The sequence below is a fragment of the Trachemys scripta genome, chromosome 6 (assembly GCF_013100865.1).
Source record: "Trachemys scripta elegans isolate TJP31775 chromosome 6, CAS_Tse_1.0, whole genome shotgun sequence".
Classification (NCBI taxonomy): Eukaryota; Metazoa; Chordata; order Testudines; family Emydidae; genus Trachemys; species Trachemys scripta.
Window position 1 is genome coordinate 90,778,531 of NC_048303.1, and position 12,292 is coordinate 90,790,822.

Here is a 12,292-nt window from a genome sequence, read left to right on the forward strand (position 1 = left end):
ATAGAAGACTTCAGCCTCCAGGACTGAGGACACCAGCTCATTTTATGCTGGTGAGGTGACCAAACAACCATCACATGGTAACAACTTTGGTCTATTGCTCCTGTGAAGCGGTTTCCATTTATTTATGAATGAAATTGAAACTTCCTGAGCACTTAAAATGAAAGCTGAGTTTACAAAGCCTGCAAAGATTTAACTGCTGACTAAATAATATGTCTGTCACAGATGGGGGTGGGGAGGGGAAGTATTCAAATCTATAAATGTAATCAACTCATTTATTTTTGGATCCAAGACTTTCCAGCAGTGTCATAAATCTGTTGCTGGATCTTGCATTTGGATCTCTGATTTAGCTGAAAAAAATGTGTACAATCTCAGGTACCCAGACATGTTATTGGCTGACTATACAGCAGATGAGGCTCACGAGTACAAGTTGTTCCAGGAAACTCAATTGTAATTCATACTCACTAAAGCCTATATTTTCCTCTAGGTATATGCAAAGAACCCCCACTAACTTTGAGCTTGATTCTACTTCCACTCAAATCAGTGACAGTTCTGCCACTGACTTTAATGGGAGCAAGATCTAGCCCCTTAATATGGGTTACACATTATACATCAAGAGAAGAACACTTTTGTCATTTCCAGATCTTACTTTCCTAGCTGGTAGCATGGAAATAACTTACCTGTTTTGCAACAAATGCCTATTTTATTACAGTGGTCCATGCCAGGTGCTTCAGAGGGAATTAACAAAGCAGGGCTATTTTGAGTGATCCATCCCGTCATCCAGTCCCAGTTTCTGGCCGTTGGAGGTTTAGGGACACCTGGAGCATGGGGTTGCATCTCTGACCATCTTTGCTAACAAAGTTTCCTCCAGGAACTCATCTAATTCTTTTTTTAACCCAGTTATATTTAATAACTATGCATAAAATACACCACAGATAAGGACACTTTACCAATAATATTTTGGCTATGACTGTGAAACTGAGAAGTTTTTGACAAAGACACAACAACAATCTCAAATGTAGGCTTATTTAAAAGCAACACTTGTTTAAACAAAATATGCATAATAAAATTATAGTTCTCCCATGATAATCCCTTATCTCTGGAAAATGGGTTTTCCCTTAGCTCAATTACTAGTAGGAGTTTTTATTAATTTCCTGTGCCAAAGGATTATTATGAAATCATACTTGATGGAAGGCTTAAAAATCATGGGTTTTTTTCAAAAATACACTTTGGGTTCTTTTATTTGCCTTCTGGCTTTTGAACCTTCAGGATGCACTTGGATCACTTTGTCAGCCATAAGGGCTAGAAACGTCGTGGTTTTTTGGTTTGTTTGTTGTTTTTAATGAAAACTCAGCTTCTCATGTAATCATTTGTGTCTAGGAGCTGGGGATTTTAAGTAAAATATCAAATGTTGTCAGAGTTGGCAATACTGTTTCTAATAAAAGTAGGAAATAATACTAATGTGGCTTATGGTTGACAATGTCCCTTTAAGAGGAGAGATTAAAATATTAGGAGGAAATGCTGCCGAGGACAAAGATGTTCAAACAAGGGAGCTAGCATTAGAGAACTCCTGGTCATTGTTTATTTTTGCTGTTGAATATGGCTCCACCCATAAAGCATATTTGATTATTGAGGTTCTAAGGCAAACAAATACTCTGGCACATGTTAAACAAAGAAGACTGTGCGTGTATGTGATGTCAGAAGATTCAGCAACAGATGAATGGAAACATACAAAAAAAAATCCCCAACTTTTGTGAGATTTTATTGGTACAAATCAAATCAAAATAAGTCATAGAAAGCCAGGTAAATATTTGGAGATAAAAATAGAAACAAAACTAAAATTGATAAGAATATAAATGTCAACTAAAAGGCAATGAAAGCAAAGAATAGAAAAATGAGTGAGATATGGAAGTGATCTAAAACATGTAAAACATTAGTGACGCACAGAGGAAACAAACAATAAAACCCATCTGAACTTTCAAGGGTTCGTAGTGTGTCTTTAGATTTATACCTACTGTGAATTAAATAGCCCTTGTTGTGCAAGTTTTTGTGTGGATGAGTGTGTGTATGATTTTGTTGCAAAGACTTGTCTTCCACTTGCAGTAACTACAAAGATGGATTCATCTCATTATTTTATGTTTCATGCAAATCATGGTTAAATTTTACAAGTGAAAGGTGAAGAATTTATAGGGCTGGGAGACAGGAAGTTCAAAGTTTAATATTTCAACAATACTAGTTTAGCCCCTTTGCACATATGCAGTATTTTCATGACTGTTTATGCAGATAAATCAGTGGTTCATGTTCTGAGCCTTGTTGAACCACTCCCTAGGGAGCTTAACATCAATGGAACTATTCACCTGTGTTAAGTTAAATGTGTGTATATACAGGCTTGTCTCCACAGTGCACTAGTGTGCACCAGCTGGGTGTAAATTATAGTGCAGGACAGTGTGTTAGGTGCTAACTATCCACATGGACCCTGCTGACATGCACTAAAAATTCTTTAGTGAGTGTTGACGTAGTTCTGTTCAAAATAGGACTATAGCATGGCGCGCTATGAAAATTTTAGTGCATGCCAGCAGGGCCCACGTGGACAGTTAGTGTGCGACATGTTAGCACATACTGGAATTTACATCCCAGCTGGTGTGCACTAACACACCTTGTAGACAAGCCCTAAGTCTTTGCAAGATTGGGACCTTAGTCTGATCTTGCTCTCATTCAATTCAATGGCAAAACACACTTTGACTTCACTAGTGCAGGATCAAGCCCATAATTATTTAATCAATTTGGTTTAATTAAAATGAAGAAGGGTCACATGCCTTATTGAGGACCATGTATGTGCTCAGGCTCTATTCATGAAAAGTGATGCACATGGGTGGGGCTTATCGCCTTGAGGCGTTCCTTAGCATATCTCTACACGGAAACTAGGTACCCGCGGCTTCCCCATAATAGCCAACTCAGGCTCACGATGCTTGGGCTGTGGGGCTAAATTCCCTCTAAGCTGCATGCCCGTGCAGCTGCTGATTAATGCCCGCGCAGGCACTCAGGGCTGTGGCAGGGAGAGATGCCTCTCCTGAAGCCCCGCACCTGCCGTTGCACCCCTCAGACCCAGAGCCCGTGCCCCAAGCCAGAGCCCTCACTCCCCTGCACCCCCAACCCTCTGTCCCAGCCCTAAGCCCCCTCCCACACTTGGAACCTCTCGGTCCCACCCCCACCACATGAATTTTATGTGCACCAATATGGAGGTGATATGTCACACATCACCTTCATGTTGGTGCACATAACAAAATTAATTCCGCACATGGGTGGGGAAAATTAGAGGGAACAGTGCTGCGCTGTATTTCATTGCTGTGTAGATTTCTGGGCTTGGGCTGCAGCCTGTGTGCTAGGACCCTGCGGGGTGGGAGGGTCCCAGAGCTTGGGCTCCAGCCTGAGCCTGGAGGTCACACTGCAATGAAACAGCCACGCAGCCCGAGCCCTGTGATGAGCCCAAGTTGGCAGGCACAGGCCAGCCAAAGGTTTTAATTTACTGTGTAGACATACCCCCGGAAGTCAATGGGGCTCTACAAAGTTTCAGGGATCCACCCACATAGATCCAGTTAGAAGGTTAGAGGCTACATTTAAGGTTCAGCTGCTTTTAAACTGACTGCAATAAATTATTAAAGCAGAAAAACAGTGCGTTTTCCCCCATGCTCACAAAACTCTGCACTTACTGTGAATTTTGCTCAAATTTTACAGCGGGGAAAAAAAGAATATTCTTAGACTGGGCGTGTGAAGTTTCAACTCCAAAAGGGCTTTTGTGAGATATTTAAGAGTAACCAAAAGAAGATATTTATAATAGAATACTCTTCTCATCTATAACATCCACTACACACTGTTTCGGAAGCCAACAGCCCTGATCCAGCAAACACCAGTTGCAAGAAGACTCCTCTTCCCCCACCCTATTGAAGTCTATAGGGCTCCATGTGGGCACAGGCAGAGTCAATGGCTGGATCAAAGCCTCATAGTTTCCTCACCAAGAGGAGGAGGAGAAAAAATGCACACATATAAGAAAGGGAGAGGAGGGGATATGAGAAGGTATTTTCTCACTAGTCACCCTGTGTTTTCAAGTGTGCTCCCTTTTATACAGTTTTGACTGCAGACATTATTCCATGTTCTTTCCTCTTGGTGGTGCAGCATGCTCAGTGTGAAGGAAGGTTAATTGTACAGCATGACTTCTTATTTTCCCAGAGATATTCGAAAGCATGAGGACAAGCAAGAATAATCAGTGATTTTGATTATTCAGTGACCATCCTGCCTTTTCCCTCTCACTCACACCTCCAAAGGAAATGACAAGAAGCGTATTTGAAATCTCTACCATACTTTTTTCCAAAGGCACCTAAAAGGCATAAGTGCCCAAATCCCACTGAAATCCAATGGGAGTTGAGTGCCTAACTTCCTTAACCCCTTTTTAAAATCCCAGCCTATATAAACATAAATAAATATCTTCGATTTTAAGTCACAAGCAAATTAGGTTCAATCAATATTCAGAATATAAAAACATCAAAGCAGGGAAACTGAGTTAAGGCTAATGTTTTTTCTTAGCTATATACAGCCGGGGAGGGTCTGAAGTGAAGGGTGATGAAGAAAATTTGATCCTTCGCTCCAGATAACTTTACTGATTTCATGAATTTAAGCTGGACCCAAAATGTGGTTTGAATGATAGCACTTTCATAGGTGTGCTATTTTATATCAATACAAATGCAATTGGTTACATAATGATAGAAGAGGCGTACTTGTGGCACCTTAGAGACTAACAAATTTATTAGAGCATAAGCTTTCGTGAACTACAGCCCACTTCTTTGGGCTGTAGTCCATGAAAGCTTATGCTCTAATAAATTTGTTAGTCTCTAAGATATGCATCCGAAGAAGTGGACTGTAGTCCACGAAAGCTTATGCTCTAATAAATTTGTTAGCCTCTAAGTACTCCTGTTCTTTTTGCGGATACAGACTAACATGGCCGCTACTCTGAAACCTGTCATAATGATAGAAGAAAATAGAAGTGTTGCTATCCCCTCTTGAAGCTATTAAACTTTGAAACTCAGGAGCCTGTAGCCAAAACATACAGGTTAACAACAACTCTTTCTACCTGATTTAGGCCTTGATCCTGCCATGACTTCCATGCAGTTGGTCATAGCTCAGCACGGATTCCCATTAACTTCACTGGGGGCTCTGCTTCAACACAAAGGTCTGACTATGTAGAGCTCGCTGCAGGACTGGGGCCTAAGAAAGGGCTTTTGGGGGGCATGAGATGGACGTGTAATTCCTTAACAATACCTTCTTAACACCATTAGTGGGGAGAGGAATGTTGACTGGACGGCAGGGGGTGAGAGTGGTTCAGACACATGCTTGGCAGGAGGGGAGCCTCAATCCATTCATTCCCTGCTTAGCAGTGCCTGGGTAAAGGAGATGGGGACAGCTGATAGGCAAGAAGAAGATGGGGCACAAGCAGCAGTCAATTTGAACTAATCCCAGGCTTCTCTCCAGTAAACTGCTCTGCCCTCACTCCCTGTGGCTGTAGATTAGGAACTGTGCTGCTTATGATGCTGCAGATCTGACCAATCACCTGTTTTTAGGGGGTCAGGAAGGAATTTTCCCATTGGGCTAAATTGGCATGTAGCCTGGTTAGGTTTTTTGGCCTTCCTCACAGCCTCCCAGTAACACACTTGGGTTAGAAGCAAGAGGATTTGAGATTCGTATAATGCTGTTATGATTGCTGACTCACTGAAATTTACAGCCGTTGTCTAGTCTAGGTAAAGGCTAAAAGGCCCAACTCCCAGCAGTAAATGAGACCAAGGATCGTGCAGTTGAACTTTGCACTTATGAGGTAGAGAAGCTTCAGGTCTTTGCAGACTACGGTTCACCTCATCCAGCCTTGTGCCCTCTGTCACTCCCCGCTCACATATGTGGGGGTGGGGTGGGTAGAGGTTTCATAACTGAACTGAGTCCATGGGATAGACAGGAAGGGTCTACCCCGAGTTGTTGTTCGGTTCATGGTCAAAACCTTGTTACCTGCACTTGAACCAATTAAATGCCTGGTATGTGAGAGCTGGGGCAGGCAATGTAGTGCTCCTCTCAAGTTATAATTAATGAAGTTGCAGTCTGCTGTTTAAACCCATTCCACGAGTCCATCAATCATTTGTCTCTTTGTCCAGGTCAATGAAAGGCTTTTCAGATGTATGTTTATTATTGGATATGTCCTGAGGAAGACTGATATAGCTAGATTCTCCAAAAATTCTCCAGAGTATTATTATAGCTATTGAAAATGGAAGGGAGGAAAATCTTTTGAAAATTTTGCAGGTTTTTTTTGGACATTTTACGTCAATACTTTGATCTCTTCTAAATTTTCCAACCAGGAAAGACTCAAAATTAGCTTCCATTTACTGATATAACATCCTTGGGCCTGTTCATGAGCCCTGTGGCTTATAGCAATCCTCTCAGTGCTCATATCCTCCTGTGGATTAAAAAAGCATTTTTAAAATCACCACTACACCATATGTCCGACATGTCACAGTTCAGGACAACTGTGCCTGTATTCCCCTTCCTTGGTCGACCCAGGGCACCCATTCAAGGTTTCTGGCTCACCTCTCTGGGGGAGACCCAGGTCTCTCTCCCTCATGACCAGGATTTTTCCAGACTTCATAGTTCCCAGCCTAAACTGTGATATCCCCATCAAGCCAGTCTGCCTAAACAGACCAGTGTCTGCACTTTGCTTTCTCTCAGAAGGCTATGAACAGCTGAAATTGCCCTCAGTTGTAAGTTACAACAGAGCTCTTTTTAAGCAAGCACATTTATGCTTAAGGTGAAAGCATTACAGAGAAAACATTAAAAACAATTAAAGAACCTATATGCAAGCTAAAAAGCTTACCAGCGATCACCCCCAACTTCAGCCTCAGGCTCTGGTAGGAGTCAGTCCTTCAAAACCCACAACTGAGTTTTCCCTGTGATACAAGTTCATAACAGTCTCAGATTCAGAACCAGAACAACCATGAATAGTTCAGTCTCTCCTTTATACAGCTTGGGCCTTTGATCTTGGCCTTATGTAACAGGTGATCTGCAGACAAAGGGCCACTCCTCAGGGTGTAGCTTCAAAAGGCTGAGTTTTTGCCTAAATGGAGATGTGGAATTTGCATTCACCACCACCTGAATATTTCGCAGAAAATTCACTGCACACGTATTATCCCAAAAGTTCATTCTTGTCTGGCACATTGTTCAATATAGTCTTTTGATCATCTAGGCCTTATATCACATCTCCCCCAAAGAGAGGTTACATACAATCCCGGCCCACAGTAACACACAAACTTTATATTTAGTACAATAGACCCCCAAAGACACTTAATTAATTCAATAATGTTTTTCAAAGCTATTGCAGGAAATTGTCATATCTGTCACACCACTTTTTCCAAGGGCCTCTGAAATTTATGCATATAAAACTTACATATAAATGTTTGTACATGTAAAAGCCAGATAAAATATTTCCATAATACAGGAAGATATCACACAATTACAATAGCAGTGTGACTTTAAGTACCATTAGAAACTCACAAAATCAAGGTTGTGAAAAGGAGAGGCCCTTAGCCTGCATTGTGATGCACATGGGCAAAGGTCCACACCAGGGCCGGCTCCAGGATTTTGGCCGCCCCAAGCAGCCAAAAAAAAAAATCCGCAATCGTGATCTGCGGCGGCAATTCGGCGGGAGGTCCTTCGCTCTGAGCGGGAGTGAGGAACCGTCCGCCGAATTGCCGCCCAATAGCTGGATGTGCCACCCCTCTCCGGAGTGGCTGCCTCAAGCACCTGCTTGCCAGGCTGGTGCCTGGAGCCGGCCCTGGTCCACACCCCTATATATCACATTGTAAGATCAGGGATTTACTTTGTAAACCAGAATGCAGGAAATCACTGAATGCTCACTGCTTCTATGGTTAGATTTCCTGACCTCTGTCACTGAGTAAAACATCCTTGACTCAGGTAAGTTTAGATGATTTTTTTAAGAGGGAGAGAACAAATGTCTAGACAGAAGGGTTTAAAAACAAAATTGGTTCTTTTCTCACTGGGTAAAATGTCTTATCCTGTGAAAGGGTTTACAAGGTCCTCACGTGCCAATCGAGGGGATGCCCTCTGCCCCAGTGGTGCCTCTAAGAGGAGCCAGACAATAGTGTGGGGGTTTCACAGGGGCTAATTCCAAGCCAGGATTCACAGACAACTCAGAGAGATGCCATCATAATGGAGTTAGTTGGTTGCAGCTGAGCTTGTTTAGATTCTGCCCCTTGAAAAGAAGGTGTGGCTTTCAGAGGGAAGAAGAACAAAGATTGTGTTGTATGGCTGAAAGCCAGTACTGAGAATTATGGGAAAATATAGGTGCTATCCTGTCACATTGCACTTTTTGTTTGTATAATTTTGTATTTCAAACTATATAGAAGAAGTGCAATTAAGGACAAAAGTTGGTCCAGTAAAAGATACTATTTCCATACACCTTGTCTTTCTAACATCCTGGGACAACAACACTGGAAACAATAATATTAAAGTCCACTTGTGTTAGATTAATATAGTTTATTATGCATGCTAGTGTATGGGCATTATTAGTAAATAAGTAACATTCTTATAAAGCCAAGCTTCAGTGTAAATTCCACAATCTAGCTTAAGGATATATGCAAAAGGCTTTATTATTATATAATGAGTTAATTGGTTCAAGGAGTTCAGTTACGTTACTTCTAAAAAAAGTAGAACTAGGAGAATGCTGTATAAAGATGTGCTATGAATATTTGTTCAAGTCTTTAAACACATTTACTTCAGCCAAGTTTTGTGTTAATTTTTTACCAAGATTCACCTGAGTTCTTTGAACAGGAGAAATGCTCATGGAAAGCATATTTTGAACTTGCTTTCTTTGAACATCATCCCCAGAAAGTGGTTATGGGATATATACTCATATAATTAAGGCACAGAATCGATACCATCTAACTTATATGGCCAATCATGAGTAAGCAACATAGCTCAGATTTCACATAGCTAGCTGTACACATGAAAAAGTTTTGATATATTTGAGAATTACACTCTGTGCTTTTTTTCTGCAGTACACCTATGAGATGAAATTAATTGATTAAATTATTCTTTATGAATTATTTGATCACGTCTAGAAAGAGTAACTCCATAAACATAATAAACTAATCATAACAGAATCAAAATTAAGTATTAGCAACCAGTAAAATAAGTCAAGTAGGGTATCCCTGTCTAGTACGTGAGAACTCGGAGAAATAAAAAGGAAAATATTCTTCTCTTGGTATTATCCCTTACTGGTGTTTGGAACCTTCCCAAAGCAATAGCACAAAAGCTAGCAAGGAATTAATGGCCGCTAGCTATCTGACAACCACTTCACTACAAGATAATGGACAAAAAAGTTTCCATTACTTATACAGTAGTTACACAGCATAATATTTGGCAAAGGTGAGAAGTGCTGTTTAATATCTCCCCTCTATACAGTTACAGAAGATTCTGTTCCTTTACCTTAGGAAACTGTTATTGTACTAGTGGAATGGATCCCGAAGGACTTAGGTTTCCTTGCTTTAAACATAGATTATTCGGACTTTCCATAGTTCACCTTGATATAGTAGCTCTTGATACTCTATTACCTTGAATATGTCTTCTGTACAGCACAAAGAGCCTGAAATTGCTCCCACTGGAGTCAGTGAGACTTTCAAAATTGAATTCAATTGAAGCAGGATTGGTTGCAAACAGAATTCAACGTTCTGCAGAACTTGAAGACACTGCTGGATACAGTGTCATTGTTCTCAGCTATGAAGAGACTGGCATCTGCACCTTGATAATATTGTCCACTGTTATAAGCATATTTTCCATTCAAGTGCTCAAACAGGCCATCCAGAATTGCAAAGTGCTGGACTGACAGCAGACCAAGTTACCCATCTGTAGGCCTTGAAAAATAGTTACTTTGGTTACGTGCATATCCAAGCCAGCCCTACGGACATGGCCTAGATCAGCCAGTTGTCTTCAAAATATAGGAAATAGTGACCTAGTTATATATTGAGAACTTCCTGTCCCAGGGCTGACATCAGCACCATCAAATATATGTATACTTTTACTCTACAGTTAAGCCAAAAAGAAAGCTTATACTGGAATTGCTGACACAAGGTCCTCTTGATGCCAAAAGGCAGAGGGGAAAGGGGTGCATATGAGATCCCAGGGTCTGATATCTGCATACTAGTCCATCAGAGAATGTCATTAAAGTCTCTAATAAAAGCCTGTGTCACAGGGGTTATAATTATTGTGAAATGTTTATGCAGCAAATATGTGAAGAGTTATGTGTATATATATTAAAAATTTGTTCTCTGGGTTTGTGAGTGAAGACAGGTCACCAAAAGGCAATTCACCTACTCTTGACAGGCCGGGGGAAGAGATGCTTGTCTCACTCTGGCTGGTCATGTGGAAATAAAATATTGTATGTTTCACAATGGATGCCCATTTACAGTTTGAGCAAAATGCTAATCAACAAATTGCCAGGGCTGGAGGAAAAAACAAAACCAGCAGGGTCAGGATTATCCTGTTTGGGAGTGAGACAATTAACTTTTGAAACTATATCTGGAGTGCTGATGATTCCCCAGATATTCTGTCAATCTGTAAGGACAAGCAGCCAGACAGCTTGATCTTATGGGAAGGGATCTCAGTCAAATGCTGTGAAAAGGACTTGTGGTAACCTATCTTGTTTGTTAAGTTAAGGCTCTAGAAAGCACGTTATGATCTTGTTTTATATGTAACCATTTGTTTCCAATAGTCTTACTTTCTATCTCTTGAATCTCTGTTCATTGATAATAAATTTATACTAGTTTTCATTATACACCTCTACCTCGATATAATGCTGTCCTTGGGAGCCAAAAAATCTTACCGCGTTATAGGTGAAACCGCGTTATATTGAACTTGCTTTGATCCACCGGAGTGCACAGTCCAGCCCCCCCAGAGCGCTGCTTTACTGCGTTATATCCAAATTCATGTTATATCAGGTCGTGTTATATCGAGGTAGCGGTGTATATGCAGTGTGTTAAGTAGAGTGATGATCCTGCGTTGAATCTTGCAAGCTGCTGTACACTATTCCTTTGGGAGTAGCGAATCTGAACGTTCTGTGAGTGATCAGTGGAATGGGGGCTGAGCACTCCAGAGGGATGCTCAGGAGTTGGCATGTGCCTGTCACTAACCCATACAGGGAGAGCAAGTCCTGCAGAGGCACAAATGGGAGGGCTTGTGTTGACAGAGGCTGGTAGAGTCAGGCAGGACTGGCTCCAGGGTTTTTGCAGCCCCAAGCGGTGGAAAAAAAAAAAAAAAGCTGCAATCGCAATTGCGATCGGCAGCACTCCGGCGGCAGCTCCACCGTGCTGTTTTCTTCTTCGGTGGGAATTCGGTGGCAGGTGCTTCCCTCCGAGAGGGATCCAACGGCGAATTGCCGCCGAACGGCCTGATGTGCCGCCCCTTCCCCTTGGCCCCCCCAAGCACCTGCTTGCTGGGCTGGTGCCTGGAGCCGGCCCTGGAGTCAGGGAGCTGATCCACAGCTGGCACAGTGCTAAAGGCAGCTGGTAGTGAGGTGCCATACAACTCTGGGTACCCCTGGGAAGCATCACATCAGCAGCTTAAGCATGTATGTTCCTTTCTTCAGAAGGGGGTCAAGAACTGATTCCCTTGGCTGAGCTCACATTGATCTGAGTTGTGCTTGAAGATAGTGGAAAATGTTCAACAAGTATCATCGTCTTAGTTAAGAAAAACTAACCCTGCAAATAGTCAGCATAAAGCAAGGAAATCCCTTAAGAACAGTGTCTAGTTTTATAAAAGCAGCCAGTGGGGCCAGGGGAGAGTCTAGGCTCAACAAACCAAGGCCCCATTGGCTCCAATGAAACAAATTTAGTCCATTCCACCAAGTGTATGTTTCCTCTGATGAGAAATAACTTCGAGGGCTTGTCTACACTTACTGGAGGATCGATGCTGCAGCGATCGATGCATCAGCGGTCGATTTAGCGGGTCTAGTGAAGACCTACTAAATCAACTGCCAAGCGTTCTCCCATCAACTTCTGTACTCTACCAGATCAAGAAGAGTAAGGGGAGTCGATGGGTTGCATAATGCGGACCCTGTGGTAAGTAGATCTAAGGTACATTGATTTGAGTTACGCTATTCATGTAACTCAAATTGCATAAAGGAGGGTGTAATGGGGTCACATGCACCTCAGACTTTCAAAAGGCATGTGCCTGTACACTCTCTTGGTTTGTG